Here is a 16,971-nt window from a genome sequence, read left to right as displayed (position 1 = left end):
TTCAGCACAATCTCATCAACTTTATCCTTTAGCAATGACCTTACAATAAGAAATTAAGCCCTTTGAAATAGCATTTGTAATTAATCCACTTCCATAAGATTAACATGTTGACTATCACAAGAATACATGTAACAGCCCTCTGAAGCTTCAAACCCCCGGTCATATTTCACTTAAAACCATACTAAGTATTATCACAGTGTAATCAGCAGAATACAAATTGCTAGGTAACCCCTGTGTTTTATGTTCATTGATTTATTCATTCATTGAACAAATATTTATTAATATGTCAACGTTCTAAGCATCACACTGCTGGAGCCTAGAGAAACAGAGAAATAAGGCTAAGCCCTGATTCTGAAAGCATTCACAATTTAGAGAGTAATACAGGCTTGTTTAAAAAAAAATGTTACTCCAATGAGCTGTAAGAGATATGAATAGAGTCAGAGGTCTTGGAAGCATAGAGTCAGGTATACCTCTACACACATAACAGGAAATACTCCAAGTAGAAGAAACAAAGTGCTACACACAGAGGCATGAAAATTATGGTATATTCTGAGAATAGCAAGCAATTCAGGTGAAACATATGACACACTATCAAAACTTTATCCCTCTTTCTTCTAAAGTAATGGCAAAGGTAAGACTGTACAAGAGAGTGGAAGAGAGTGGCAGAAAACAAAGTTAGAAATATAGATCTGACACAGATTTTGTATGGACTTGTACACTCTGCTAAGAAGTTTGGAGAGGATTTAGGCTTTATCCAGGTGATGGAAAGCCACTTGAAGTTTCTAGCAGAGAAGCCACATGATAAGAGACATGCTTTAGAAAAATATGTAGTGTTACTGATGTAGAGAATGGATTGTATGAGAAGAAAACGGAGATAGAGAGACTGATTAGAAGACCACTGAATTAACCCCAGCAAAGACTTGAATAAAAATAGCAGCTGTTGCTAAGGCAGAGAGAAGGAGAGGTAGGGACAAATTCAAAATATTCCAATTAAAAATAATTAAGTAACATTGAGTTAGTGAGTAACTGGGATAGATGGTGAAGGGGAGAATGATACCAAGTTTTCTGATTTAATTTTTTTTTTTTTTGCAGGCTGAAAGCTTTATTTATTTATTTAATTTTTAAGCCTATTTATTTATTTTAACATCTTTATTGGAGTATAATTGCTTTACAATGGTGTGTTAGTTTCTGCTTTATAACAAAGTGAATCAGTTACACATATACATATGTCCCCATATCTCTTCCCTCTTGCATCTCCCTCCCTCCCACCCTCCCTATCCCACCCCTCTAGGTGGTCACAAAGCACTGAGCTGATCTCCCTGTGCTATGCGGCTGCTTCCTACTAGCTAGCTATTTTATGTTTGGTAGTGTATATATGTCCATGCCACTCTCTCACTTTGTCACAGCTTACCCTTCCCCCTCCCCGTATCCTCCAGTCCATTCTCTAGTAGGTCTGTGTCTTTATTCCCATCTTGCCCCTGATTTAAGAAGCTAAGTGAATTAATTACCTCTGAGGTAAGGATGCCATAACCAAGATTGGAAAAGAAGTACATTTTGAGCGAAGAAGGAATGTAGTGGCATTAGTTGAGGAAATGTCAGGGTATTCATGAGGGAATAGGCTGAGGAGAAAGAAGTGGATGGCTGGTATAGGTTAGGAATGAAAATTGTAGAGCCCTTGGAAAATAGGTGGCACTTAAAATCATGTTGCTAAATCAAATTGCCTAGCAAGAGCATGTAATGTATAAATAAAATATTAAACAGTCTTCTTTAGCTCCTCTTAAACTAAAATCTCTGCAATACGAAAGGTTCAAACAGGAAAATGTTTAATATTTAATGTCCTCCTTCTAAAGCAAGAGCAAAATTACATAGAAATATATACAATGCTGCCAGCACCAACCACTTTACTATTTAATTCATTTGTTGCTTCAACAGGGAGTGGGGAATAGGTGATCAAAAAAAGAAGAATATAGGGCTTCCCTGGTGGCGCAGTGGTTGAGAGTCCGCCTGCCGATGCAGGGGACGCGGGTTCGTGCCCCGGTCCAGGAAGATCCCACATGCCGCAGAGCGGCTGGGCCAGTGAGCCATGGCCGCTGAGCCTGCGCGCCATGGCCGCTGAGCCTGCGCGTCTGGAGCCTGTGCTCCGCAACGGGAGAGGCCACAACAGTGAGAGGCCCGCATACTGCAAAAAAAAAAAAAAAAAAAGAAGAAGAATATTAATAATGATCTAGATAAGTAACCAGAAGTCCCCAGGATAGGGGTAAAAAAAAGATAATCAAGGAAAATATAGAAAGATATATTCTTAATAATATCCTGATTGTTTTAAGGAGTTATATTGTTATATAATAATGATCATAATGGCTTACATTTGTCTAATGTTGCTAGAGTAACATTAAGCATTTTGCTAAACTCTTCATATGCATAGTTTACTTAACCCTCATAACAAAAATATGAGTTAGATATTATTATAATTCCCATATTATAATATGACAACTGAAGTTTATAGAGATTAAGTATCTTACACAAAGTCACAAAGAATATAAGTGAAAGAATTGAGATTTGAATACAGGACTCTAACTCCAAGGTACTTTCTCTTAACCACTGCCCTATGCTTCCTGGTGCTGTCCATACTAAATACTTCCAGATTGTTAGGTTCAGTTTTCCTCACTGAGCAAAAGAAGCTAAGTCTACTATCATTACTTCTATTCAACATCATACTGGAACTTCAAGTCAGAGCAATTAGGTAAGTAAAAGAACAAAAGGCATCTATTTTGGAAAGAAAGACATAAAACTCTCTTCATTCAAAGACAACATGATCTTGCATAGAGAAAATCCTAATAAATCCACTAAAAAAAATACTATTAGAACTAATAAATGAGTTCAGCAAGGTCACAGGATACAAGAGAAACATACAAAAATCAATTGTATGTATTTCTATGCATTGTCAATGAATAATCTGAAAATGAAATTAAGAGAACAAGTCTATTCTAAATAGCATCAGAAAGAACAAAATGCTTAATAGTAAATGTAACCAAAGAAGTACAAGACTTGTACACTGAAAACCATAAAATATCATTGAAATAAATAAAAGAAAGTCTAGACAAATTGAAAGACAGCCCATGTCCAGGGCTCAAGAGAAGCATATTTTTAAAATTGCAATACTCCTCAAATTGATCTACAGATTCAATACAATCCCTATTGAAACCCACGCAGGCTTATATGCACAAATTGACAAGCTGATCCAAAAATTTATGTGGAAATACAAAGGACCCAATGTAAACAATCTTGAAAAAGAAGAACAAAGTTTGAGCACTCACGCTTTCTGATTTCAAAAGTTACTACAAAGCTAGAGTAGCCAAGAAAGTATAGTACTGGCATAAGGACAGACATATAGGTCAATGAAGTAGAATTGAGAGTTCAGAAATAAACCCATACTTTTATGGTCAATTGATTCTTAACAAAAGTGCCAAGAAAATTCCATGGGAAAAGGATGGTCTTTACAATACATTTTGTTGGAACAATCAGATGAATGCACATGCGAACGAATGAATAAATAAATAAACAAAAAAAAAAACCCTAACTCAAAATGGATTACAGACCTAAATGTCAGAAATAAAACTATAAAACTGTTAGAAGAAAACATTGGAACAGAACTTTGTGACCTCGGTTTTCTTAAATATGACAAGTGACAAAAGAAAAATAGACAAATTGAACTTCATCAAATTAAAAACTTTTTTACATCAAAAGATACCATCTAAAAAGTGAAAAGACAACCCACAGAATGGGATAAAATATTTGCAAGTCACATATTAATAAAAGTCTTATTGCAGATATATGAAGAACCCTTACCACTCAGTAAGAAAAAGACAAATAATCCTAAAATGGGCAAAGGATTTGAATAACATTTCTCCAAAAAAGGATACACAAGTGGTCAATAAGCACATGAAAGTTATACAATGTCATTAGTTATTGGTGAAATGCAAATCAAACCCAGTGAGTTACCATTTCACACACACTAGGATGGCCATAATGGAAATGACAGGCTACAACAAGTGTCAGTGAGGGTGTGGAGAAACTGAAACACTCATATACTGCTGGTGGGAATGTTAAATGGTGCAGTCACTTTGGAAAACAGTTTGATGATTCCTTGAAATGTTAAATATAGAATTACCATATGACCCAACAATTCAATTCCTTGGTGTTAACCCGGAAGAGATGAAAACACATGTCCACACAAAGACTTGTACACAGATATTCGCAGCAGTATTATTCACAATAACAAAAAAGTGGAAACAACCCAAATATCCAGCAACTAATGAATGGATAAACAAAATATAGTATATTCATATACTAGAATATCATTCGGTCATAAAAAATGAAAGACTGACGGGAGTTCCCTGGTGGTCTAGTGGTTAGGATTTGGCACTGTCACTGCTGTGGCCCGGGTTCAATCCCTGGTCGGGGAACTACTACAAGCTGCGTGGCATGGCTAAAAAAAAAAAGTACAATTCAGGAAAAATGAAAGACTGATTCACATGACAACATGAATATTAAAAGCTAATTCTCAGTGAAAGAAGCAAAACACAAAAGACCACATATTGTATGATTCCATTTATATTAAATGTCCTGAACAGGCAAACCTATAGAGACAGAAGGTAGATTAGTGGCTGTCAGGGCCTGGAAGAAAGAAGAGTAGAGAGTGACAGTTAATGGGTACAGACAGAATTTCTTTCTTTTCTTTAATTGTGGTAAAATACACATTAAAAATGTATCACCTTCAGAACTTCCCTAGTGGTACAGTGGGTTAAGACTCTGCGCTCCCAATGCAAGGGGCCCGAGTTCGATCCCTAACTGGGCAACTAGATCCCGCACTCATGCCACAACTAAGAGTTCTCATGCCACAACTAAAAGATCCTGCATGCCGCGATGAAGCTCCTGCATGCTGCAACTAAGACCAGGCTCAACCATAATTAATTAATTAATTAATTTTTAAAAAAATTTTTAATGTGTCACCATTTTTAAATGTACAGTTCAATGGCATTAAATGCATTCATACTGTTGTGCAACCATCACCACCAACGATCTCCAGAGCTCTTTTCATCTTGCAAAACTGAAACTCTGCACCCATTAAACACTAACTCAACTTTCCCCCTCCCCTCAGCCCCTGGCAACGACCCTTCTACTTTTCGTCTTTATGAATTTAACTATTCCAGGTACCTCATATAAATGGAATCTGTATTTGTCTTTTTGTGAGTAACATTTCATTTAGCATAACATCCTCAAGGTTCATCCATGTTGCAGCATGTGTCAGAATTTCTTTCGCTTTTAAAGCTGAATACTATTTCATAGTATGTATGTACCACATTTTGTTTATCCATTCATCCACTGATGGATACTCAGCTTGCTTCCACCGTTTGACAGTTGTGAATAATGTTGTTATGAACATGAATGCACAAATCTCTCTTCAAGACTCAGATTTCAATTCTTTGTGTTTGCATCCATAAGTGAAATTGTTGGATCGTATTAGGTGGGGTTTTTTAATGGTGATGAAAATGTTCTTGAATTATAGTGGTAATGGCTACACAACTCTTTGAATATATAAAAACCACTGAACTGTACACTCTTTTGAAAAGGGAGATTATATTTGTCTTTTGAAAGAAAGAAATACAGATGCTCATGCATTTGCTGTTTAATTATAATTCAAGTGAGGCAGTTTATCCACTAAATTCAACAAACAAAAAATGCTTTAGTCTTACAAATAGTAGACTAAAGAGGGAAGGGGGGAAATGGAGAAGGAAGAACAGAGAGAGAAAGAACATGAAAAAACTTTCAATAAAAGAAAGAAAAATAAAAATGGATATAAGCCCACACATAAATTTGGGTTAAAGTGTAGGCATCCAAAATCCTCTCAAACCTGCCTGATTCTTATTTCCCCACTACACCACCCTGCCATAACTCCCTCAGCCCTCTTTCTCATCTCAGATTTCCCTCTCACATAAGCCTGTGAATCTGAAGTACAGTGCTCATGTTATGATCTCCAACTCACTTAACTTGTGGGGATCAAAGTAAATTACCATCTATTAAGCAAACTACTTAGCTGGAAAGAAACTTGACTTAGGAATCAGAAAACTTGTGTTCAATTCAATTCATCTATTTTCCAATCTCGTATGCTGTCAAGTTGAAGTACTGAGAACAGTGCCTGTAGGTGAAAACACTGAATTTCTCATTACATTAGTAGTAATTGATTTAAAGATCTAATAAAAGGCATTGAGAATTCAAAATAACACCTATGGTTCATGTCAAGATGTGCCAACTACAAAATGCTATGAAATCAATACAACCTTGGAAGGGAAACTGCAGTTGGCTAAGAAAACTTTAAGAGGTTTTCATGACAGGTGTGCATAGGTGACAAAAATGAAAGAGGTCACAAATTTAGTGACCTGTTGCAAACAAAATAAAAGATATAAACCACTTCTCCTTAATACCCAGTGACTTTTAACTCATTTCCTGTGAAATATAATCGACACTACATCTGTGCTATTTTTACTGAACTAACATGGGACTTTACCAGTTTCATTGTTTACATTATAAGCATAATCTTAAAGACTGGAAGGTAATGTGAAGGATGTGTCAACTAAAAAAATATTTTTTAACATTTCACTAAATATTCTAATAATGAAGATCTTAATGCCATTGTTATTGATTCTACAGAATCTATGTTGTTCTTCATACATACCAAAAAATGGGGAGTGGGGGAGTCAAAAACTAGGAGAAGATGAAAATAAATAACTGGCCGGAGACTCCAGCTCTTACTTTCTCTCATAAATTTTCATTCTTATTATCCTTATCACTCACTACTCATGTTCCCAGAGCACCAGTTCTACAAGAGTCTGGCTGGGCTTTAGGATTCAAACAAAAGAATTAGACCCTCTGACAACATTGGGTTCCCATTCCAGCATGGCAAGAACTGGCTGGAGATGGGCTGCAGATACCCTCTAAATGGATCATGAGCTCTCTAGCGTGATACATTTCCACCTGACCCATTTCCTTCATTTATGTTCCCTGCTTGATCACTGTAGTACTTCTCTACAGGACTGAGCCTTAAGAAACCCCCAACAGGTAAGGGCCTGAAAGAAAAAGACAAATCTGCCAAGGAAGTTGAGAAGAAGGAGTCACAGAGATAGGAAGACAACTTGGAAGTGATGTGAAAGGAGTGTTTTTAGAAGAGGAGAGTGACCAACTGTTTCAAATGTGGCCAAGAGAGCACATGAGACAAGAACTGAGATAAACCCATAGGATTTAGGGCTTAGAAGTTGGCAATTTTACCTTTTTTGTGGGTTTTTTTTGTTTTGTTTTTGGTGGGGTTTTTTTTTTGGTTTTCTTTTTTGTTGTTGTTGTTTTGGGGTGTTTTGTTGTTGTTGTTCTTATTTGTTGTTTGTTTAAGTTAGACCCTGAAGCTATATAGAAGTGGGTTTAGGAGTTTCAGAAATTACTGAATTGATAACACTCCCTAACCCCCACACCCCAATTCATGTCCACCTGGAACATGTGAATGTGAGCTTGTTTGGAAGTCAAACATTTGCAGATGCAATCGAGTTAAGATGAGGTCATACAAGATTAGGTAAACCCTAATCCAATGACTTTTGTCCTTACAGAAGAAAATTCGGCCACAAAGAGACATCAGAGAGGAGAACACCATGTGAACACACAGACAGAAATTGCATCTACAAGCCAAGAAATGCCAAGGATTGCTGGCAACACCAAGGGCTAAGTAGAGACAAGGCAGGATTCTTCCTTACAGCTTTCAGAAGGAACACAGCTATGCTGACATCTTGATTTTGGACACCTAACCTCCAGAACTGTGAGAGAATAATGTCTTGTTTTAAACTACCAAGATTATGGTGTTTTGTTACAACAGTGCTAGGAAGCTAATATAGGGAGTGAGGAAATTGAAACCATGAGTATAGAGTTATTAAAAGAAGTTTGGCTACATGTGGAAGAAAAAGATAGGGTGCTACCAAGACAGAGAGAATCAAAAATTGATCATAGTGGTTGGGAGTCTGCCTGCTGACGCAGGGGATGCGGGTTCGTGTCCTGGTCCGGGAGGATCCCGCGTGCCGTGGAGCAGCTGGGCCCGTGGGCCGTGGCCGCTGGGCCTGCGTGTCCGGAGCCTATGCTCCACGGCAGGAGAGGCCACAGCAGTGAGAGGCCCGTGTACGGAAAAAAAAAAAAATGATCATAGTATTTGGACATTGTGTGATTTTTTCCAGAACTTCTTGGCTGCTGCAGTGCAGGTATAGAGAAATGAATACTAGGGTCCACTTAAGACTGGAATTTCATCAAATGGTTATGATGGAAATACAAAGGGAGGAAGGAATTTATAGATTCATAGCAGTGTTACTGAAATGAAGAACAGTGGACTCCAAACTGGCTGAGAAGGGAAATAAAGAAAAAATGTAACTGATGGACTGGGAGAAAGTAAAGGGGTCAAAGAACCTGAAATTCCCATTAAGGCCATGTTATGGACTGAATTCTATCCTCCTAAAATTCATATGTTGGGGCTCTAACCCCCAATGTGTCTGTATTTGGAAATAGGGCTTTCAAGGGATACTTAAGATTAAATGAGCTCATAAGGGTGGGGACCTAATCCAATAGGACTGGTGTCCTTGTAAGAAGTAGAATAGATACCAGAATTCCTAATCCTACTCTTACCTAGCTGCTGTGAAATATTGTGATTTTTACTTGTTTGCTCAATTTTTATTTTTAATGCCACGTTAAACTGACAAACTATGTGGTTCAGTTTTGGCCTATGGACTATCATCTACAGTGTCTGCCCCAGATTCTCTCCACGTCCACAATTTCAGTTGCTAACTCAATACAAATGTTTGACAAATTTTCTTCTCCTCTAACTCATATAGCCAATACCGCAATCAATATTTCTATTTGGAGACCTCAGTATACCTCAAACTCAACATATCCTATAGTTTTCATCATTTCACTCTTTAGACCTACTCCTTCCTCTTCCAGTGTTCCTAACCTCAGCGAGTAGCACCCTCGTTCATTTGCTTGTGAAAGCCAGAAATCTAGAAGTCTCTCTCAACAACTGCCTGTCCCTCAACCTTCATATCCAAACCCCATGATCTTATCTCTTACGCCTCTTGGTCTTACCTTATTGGTCTTATCTCCTAAGCATCTCGCAAATCTGCCCTCTCCCAGCTACTATTTTATTCCCAGAAACCATCACCTCTTCACCATCACAATGGAATACCTTATTAGCTGATCTTTCAAATTCACTCAGTTTGAATTCAATTCAATCATTTCTCAACTGCATACAGTGTGATCTTTCCAAAACACAAAACTGATCATGCGCCCACGCTTCCCTTCTCCCTCCAGCCATCTCAATAGCTTTCCACATTCCCAAAATCCATAACATATCCTATAAGTCCCCATGCGTTCGAGTCCCTACACATCTCTCTACCCACACCTCTTCACAGTCCCCACCTCTCTCTATATATATATCCCAGTCACATTCAACACTGACCTTCTTTCAGCTTTTTGAATATACCATATTAGCTTCTGTTGTGGGATCTTTGCACATGCTGAAAATGTCTTTCTTTCATCCACAAGCCACTCTCCCTACCCTTTTCCCTAATAAACTCTACCCATTTTTGGATCTTATCTCAAGCACCACTTACTCAGTAAGCCTTTAAGACCCAGTGTAAGCCTTTGCTGTTCCCCTCATAAAAATGTGTGTCTTCGCTTAAGAGCCTTATCTCAGTTTGTAATTAAATATTCTTCAGGGTGATTATGTGATTAATGCCTGTCTCCCTTACTAAGTGAAAGTTCCATTTATTCATCACTATTAATAACTAGGCATATTTTTTTATCATCCTTGATTTCTATTGCCTAGCATAGTACATGGCACATTATAGGCAGTTAATAAATATTTGTTGAATTACTGAAAGGCTACATTCTTTCTAAATAAAACTGCCTTGCCCATAGCCACTGAGAAAGAGGCAAGCAGTCACGTTTTTTGCCATAATGCCAGTACACTACTTACCATGGCTGGTTAGACCAAAAGGAGTACAGTCCTCCCTCAGTGTCCACGGGGGATTGGTTCCAGGACCCCATCAGATGCCAAAATCCAAGTTGCTCAAGTCCCTTATATAAAATGGCATAATATTTGCATATAACCTATGTACGTCCTCCCATATACTTTAAATCATCTTTAGATTGCTTATAGTCCCTAATACAATGTAAATTCTATGTAAATAGCTGTAACTACAATGTAAATGTTATATAAATGGTGCCCACAAATGGCAAATTCAAGTTTTGCTTTTTGAAACTTTCTGGAATTTTTTCCCTCAAATATTTTCTTTCTTTTTTTTTTTTTTTGCGGTACGTGGGCCTCTCACTGTTGTGGCCTCTCCCGTTGCGGAGCACAGGCTCCGGACGCGCAGGCTCAGCTGCCACGGCTCACGAGCCCAGCCGCTCCGCGGCATGGGGGATCTTCCCGAACCGGGGCACGAACCCGTGTCCCCTGCATCGGCAGGCGGACTCTCAACCACTGCGCCACCAGGAAACCCCCCCCAAATATTTTCTATCCATGGTTGGTTGGATCCATAGATGTGGAACCAGCAGATATGGAGAAGGAACTGTACCTCTTTATTCGTTACTTTTTGCTGCATAGCAAACTATGCTAAAACTTAGTGGCTTAAAACAACAGCCATTTATTTAGCTCACGATTAAATAGGGCAGCAATTTGTGCTGGAATAGATTGGTCGATCTGGCTGATCTCAGCCAGGCTTGGTTAGGCTCACTCATGAATTTGCAGTAAGCTACCAAGTGGCTCGAGGCAGGGTAGTCTAGGATGGCTTATCTCTGTTCACTTGGTCTCTCAACTTCCATAAGCCTAGCCAAGGCATATGAAAGAGTTCCAAGGGAAATAGAGGAAGGGCTTAAAGCTTCCAAAGGACCAAGTGTACAACCTCACTTCTGTTTTCTCCTACCAGCTAAGGCAGGTCACAAAGCCAGCCCAGATTCAAGGATAGACTCCATCTCTTGAAAGAAGCTACAGAATCACATTGCAAGTATGTGGTTACAGGGAACTGTGGCTCTTTTTGCAAGTCACCATACCATCTATTGGCTAGCCAATGACTTATGTGATACGGAAGATGAGCTAGGAAAATAAGAGCCTGACTCTCAGGAATCAGAAACACAAGACTGAGCAATGTGGAGCAAAAAGCTGAAGCTGAAAGGAGTTTTTCAGCTGGAGATGATAGAGCGACTACAACAGGCCTCATACCAGCCAAAATTATAAAGGAACTAAAGCAGAGGAAGTTGGTAGAGAAAGAATGGCTCAGACACCAGAGTGATACAGTGATGCCATGGAATGGACCTTGAAAAAGATCGAGAAAGAAGCTGGAAACTGGAGCTGTTTTAGTTCCACTAAAACACTAACACTGTTTTAGTTCCAGCCTTTCACTCCCAGTTCTAATTCATACATAGACCTACAATAAGCCCCAGTTTTATTCAGGCTGAGTTCTTTGCAACCAAAAGTCTAACCAGATCAGTTTATGAAAAACGTATGTGTAATCCTTTTTCTTTTTCTGTCTTTCTAAATAGAATCAGGCCACCGACTCACCTACCCTTTTAAAAAAGAAAAAAAATGCTCCTTTGGACGCATGAATAAATTTTGTGATTGGGAGAAGCAAGAATTTGATAACACAAGCTTTGAAACAGTACAGTACACCAAAGAGATGCAAGTGAAAAAAAACAGTTAATTTTCATGAATGAAAATTCCATGAATTTTCTTTTATTCATATTCAACTTTCACTCTGTAAAGGGTCAATGTTCATACAGAGGTGTGCAGGAGACACCTGTTTTAGGTCCATGTTGCTATTCTCCAGTGTTTTCCATATAAGAACCACTGATACAAAGAAACATAGGCTTCATTACAAGATGTAAACATTGCAATCTGCATGAAGGAAATCATATTATGAGCTAAATATTACCCATTTGGATTTGTAGTCAAGTTACAGCCCACTAAATCCTAAGCACTTTTTTTTTTTCGGCCAAAGCTATATTGCATTTCAACTCTCTTGTTAGAAACTGATGCTAGGAATTGACAAGATAATAGGATGGAGAAAGTTTTCAGATCTCATTTACAGCAGATGGGAGAAGGGTCAGTTTCCTGAGTAATGAAGCATTGTCTGGTTGCCCCTAAATCACTCCAAACTCTACCTGGTCCCCAGAGGCTTAGAAAACATCTGCTTTATCACTATCCTTCAGAAAATTATTCTAACACCTCGAAAATGAAAAGTTGTAATAAATGATCTGAGAATTAGGAGACACAAATGACAAACTTCAAATTTTGGTTTAAAAAAATAATCTGTGATTCTCCTTTTAGGAGCGAGAGACTTGCAATGCACAGAAACAGCTTTTAATTTATATCTAACACTAGATCTTTTGTCTATTTTGTTCTTTCTCAAACTAATGTGCCTTGAAATCTCCCATTGACAACTTGTTTCTACCAAAACACAGAGGAAAATTAAGGGGTACTGCTTCTGCCCCTCACTCCAATTCTACTCTCATGGCTTCATTCTTCCATCTGTAGATACTTGCCCTCCACTCTTATCTTACAGAAGACTGCCCGATCTTGTGAGTCATGTGTTTGGCTTCCCTGGGAATGCAGGGAACATGATGCTGAGGATTAATAAAGGAAAACATAGTCCCTAATATTTATCATTTAATTTCAGGATCAAACAGCTGTCTTTGACCTTCATACTTGGTTCAGTTAAGCCCCCACAGTCTCCTGCCATTTTGAAGGACAGGAGGCTTTTACAGAGTTCCCAGGATTTGTGAAATGACAATTTATATACTATTATGAGCACCTAGATAAGAGACTTACTTGTCAAGCTCACCAGCATCCACAAATATAAGGAGAAATAGGATCTATCTGCAAACATCATTGTATTCCAGATAGAAGGTCATAATGAAAACCATATGAATTGGTCCAGAAACTTCTACCCTGTAAAAATTCATACAGGCCTAAAACCCTTTTACCCAGCTCTTTCAAAGCTTTATATCTTAGAGCAGTAAATATCAGAAGCCTGAATAAATACTGTATGAACTACCATTTTGAGCCAGATTTTATATGTTATTAAATTTCTGACTTACATCAGCTTGATTTATTTGAGTCCTGATCTGTGATCCTAGGCTAATTCATAGTGATTAATTCATCATTCATGTCCCCATTGATTCTGAAAAGCTATCCCCACCTCCTTGATAGTTTACTCCACTCCAACTTGCATGAACTTCTCTATTTGCACAAACATTCTTTCGGCTTCTTTACAGATTTGTGTGCATGACCAGAGGAAAGAAAAATGATTTCAAGAGATACCAAAGTAACATCTGCCCAGCCATGGCTGGGTGGGGGAAAAGATTCCCACATTTGCATGCATACGCGTGAAGTTTCTCATACTAAGGTATGCGGCATACGAGAGAGTATTCACTTTCTCTCTCTTTCTTAAAAGACTTTAGTGAACCTGTCTCAAATTTAACCCTTTAGTTCCGTTCCTAATGTAAAATATAATGGAAATGGTGGCATTACTATTAGAAGTGGAACTACTAATACTGTTATAAACTTTGTAACATTACCATATTTGCTGTTTCTCATTTTTAATATCTCCTGTTTATTACCACATATTTATCAGCAGAAAATTTCTTAAACGAAAAAGGCTTGTTGCCTGTGTTCTGGTAAAGGAAGAAAGTAAGGAGTTAGGGACTGAGACACAACTCCCTACTCCCAGGATTCAAAGTGCTGGGTTGGGTGTGATATCTCCGAAGAAGAGAAAGAGAAAAGAGGGGCTCCTGGACTGCCCGGGTCAAGAGGAGCCATGCTGGGCCAGAGAAGGGGCTCTGGGACTAAAATAAGATGTTCTGTGTGATGTTCTCCAGTAGCTGTGTTCACTCTATATTCACAACACTCTTTTCATAATTATCCCAGAACCAGAAGCACTGCCCAGCAGGTTCTCCTGAGAAGCTATAATGACTGTATTCTTAAGATGGAGAGAAGCAGCTAGCGTGCTCTGTGCAGCAGCAAGCTGAGTGTTGTGTTTTTTTTTTTTTACCTTGTTTTGTTTATATGTTTTGCTTTGGTTTTAATTGGGGATTTAGATTTGGTTTGATTTGCTTTGGGTAGCAGTTTTAATCCTGTTCTTTCCCTTCTAATAATGTGCAAACGTCTCCATGGGTTTGTTCCCAACTTTCCTGCTGTCTTCTCTATTTTTTTCTTTTACTTACCCATTTTCTCTGCCAGCTCTCAAAATCTATTATGATTATCAATATACATCCCATTTATACGGCATTTAGTACACAAAGTGCCCACACGTGTCACATGCACTTAAATAACTTTATGTGATGTATATTATTGTCACCATTTTACAAATAAAGGCAATAGAGTTAAAACCACGTGCTTTCTTTTCAGATCTGGTAACATTTAACATTATTAGATATTTGAAATCATCAGCAAGGGTTTGTGCTAGGCTCTGTACCTGCATTCTTAATTCTCTTAATTCTCACATCAGCCCAGTGAGGTAGACATTATTAATTCTCCTTATGTTACAGAAGAGAAAACAAGTAACTTGCCCACCATCACACAACTAGTAACTGGCATAGTCTAGGTTTTCCTGAGATTGCATACCACTAACACCAGAGTCAGACTAAAACCCCTGTCTTTTGATTCTGAATCAGAAATCTATTACAAATCTATTACAGTTCTTTTGTTTCCCCTTCAAGCCCTGTGTTATGGCAAAACACATTTGGTTGTTAGATTAAACATCTGAAATAAAAAGCATTGAAAGGCATCATAATAAAAGGAAGTGTTTTCTCTAGAGGTTATGCTTTACACTCCAGAAGGCAGAGCAAAAAGAGTTAAAAGATCCCACTGAAGCTGACTCATCCTATAATTTATCTACTGCTATAAAAATGAGAGACTTCTTCAGTTTCTTGGCCGCTTTGCTGTCTTAAAGGTGAAATGCCCTCAGGGTCCATAAATAGGTTTTGTTCTTTTGGAGTGCTCAATGTTCCAAAATGTTTTTTAACTTTAAAATATTAAGTAAACACTGCAAAGTATTTAAATGGGCTCTGGGGGTATTTCTGGTTCACTTCTGGCCCTTCGGCAAAGCTACTGAAGTATAAACCTGGAGAGCTAATCAAAAGAAAACTAAACGCACAGCTTTCTTTAAATATTTTATGGCATAACGTGTTAGTGTTTCACCTGCCAGCTGCCTCTGCTGGATTATAAGCAGCTGTCCTAAGCTCATGGGTTGTGCTGCCCACATGGTCATCGCATCCACAAAAGCAAGACCCAGCAGCTGGGGACCAACCAAAGAGAGGAAGGCATCAGCACCTGCCTGCTGCAGCCTCCTTTTCTTTTTCAATTTCCCCTCAGTAGGAAAGCACATTAGGAGCTGCTTGAGATGAACAGTAATTTGTCAGGGTTTCGTCATCTCTCTGGCAGCAGTGTCTACAAGGAGCACTTAACATTGCATAGAGAAAATGGTTCCCAGCCATCAACTTCCTCCCCAGAAGCGGCCAACCATTTCGCAAATGGGGACCTTGAGAGTAGCAAGGATGCCTCAGCTCAGACTCATCCCTGTTGCTGGGAATAACAAAAGTTGCCACTAAACACTTATTTTGTCAACAGTATGTGTCAGTAGCGTCATCATCTATACACAAAGGCTTTTTAATAGCAATTCTAAATGAAACTCCAACACATTCCCCACCCATCTGAACTCTCGAAGTTCCAGGAGCAAAATCATTCAGGGGATTTATTTTCGAGCTATGTCCTATACTCAATAAAGGAAAAAGCAAATAAAACACTTTTCCACACTAGCAGGCAGACTAGCAGATGCACACACACACACACACACACACACACTCACACACACAAATATTGCAATTTTTTTCTAGATATCAGCAATACTTACCATCAATTTAAGCCCCAAAAAAGGTTTCAGTGGTAGTTCAGAGAATCTGAACTCCATTTCTCCTTCTGCCTCTCCAAAGATCTAAGTTACTATTAGTTAGCATAGTAAGGGGGGCAAAAACACAGAGACCTCATGCTCACAGCATTTCTTCCCTTCTCTGAAACCCATATGTTACTCTAAATGGTTTCCAGTTGCCTGGAAATACATGAGACTTGGATCCATCTGGCATGTAGTGTTGGGTCACACACAGCTCCTGGTATCTCGTTACATCCACCGATTTACATGAGAGATGAGGAACTTCCAAGACAAACAACTCAAATATTGTCCAAGATTAGAGTTCAGACATAGACGGCATGTCTGGCCAACAAAGGTGAGAAGGAGGAGAAGGTAAACTGCCTCCGAGCCCTACAGAGTCCCTAGAAAAGAAATCACACCAAGTGAAGATGTTGGTATCTGGCATGATGACTCAGAGCCTAAAGTTTAGAGGAAAGTGTCAATTACTGCTATCTTGAAATGAGTATTTGAACCTGCCCAGAAGAAAAGTGAAATAAAAGCAAACTGGAGTTACAGCAAAGTACTGTAGCCAGCCAGGCCAGAGTAGATGGTGTGGTACCCAGTGGAGCAGTGACAGCAGTGACTGACCCCTGATCACTTGTGAAACACCTAGAGACCCACTGAGAAGACTAGAGTCTGAAGAAACTCAAGGGATTGGGGTTGTCATCCTGCCTTGAGGTCAGTGTTGGGGGTTATCCAGCCAGAAAAAAATCTGGAAATGTATAATAACAGGACCATATTTAATACCTTCTGGATATTGCAAGTTACAGAAGAACAATTAATCAATCCTCAAATACTTATTTCTAAAAGGTAATAGCTATCTGCTCTAGAAGTACAACAGCTACTTGAAGTCCCAGCATGAATTCCACGTGGGAGCCTCCCTATGATTTTAGCTGTTCTGAGTTCTTGTTGAATCCCCAGTCATTCT

At 38.7% G+C, this 16,971-nt stretch overlaps 1 non-coding gene across 1 annotated transcript; it reads left to right on the top strand.

Moving 5' to 3' along the window:
* The first annotated feature begins 4,391 nt into the window (after nt 1-4,391).
* On the top strand, nt 4,392-4,463 carry TRNAD-GUC (transfer RNA aspartic acid (anticodon GUC)). The gene has a single exon. It is a non-coding gene; the product is annotated as a tRNA-Asp (tRNA).
* Nucleotides 4,464-16,971: the final 12,508 nt, after the last annotated feature.

Source organism: Lagenorhynchus albirostris, chromosome 1, assembly GCF_949774975.1.
Source record: "Lagenorhynchus albirostris chromosome 1, mLagAlb1.1, whole genome shotgun sequence".
NCBI lineage: Eukaryota > Metazoa > Chordata > Mammalia > Artiodactyla > Delphinidae > Lagenorhynchus > Lagenorhynchus albirostris.
Note: the sequence above shows the minus strand (reverse complement) of the source record. Positions and strands in the feature narration are given on the sequence as shown.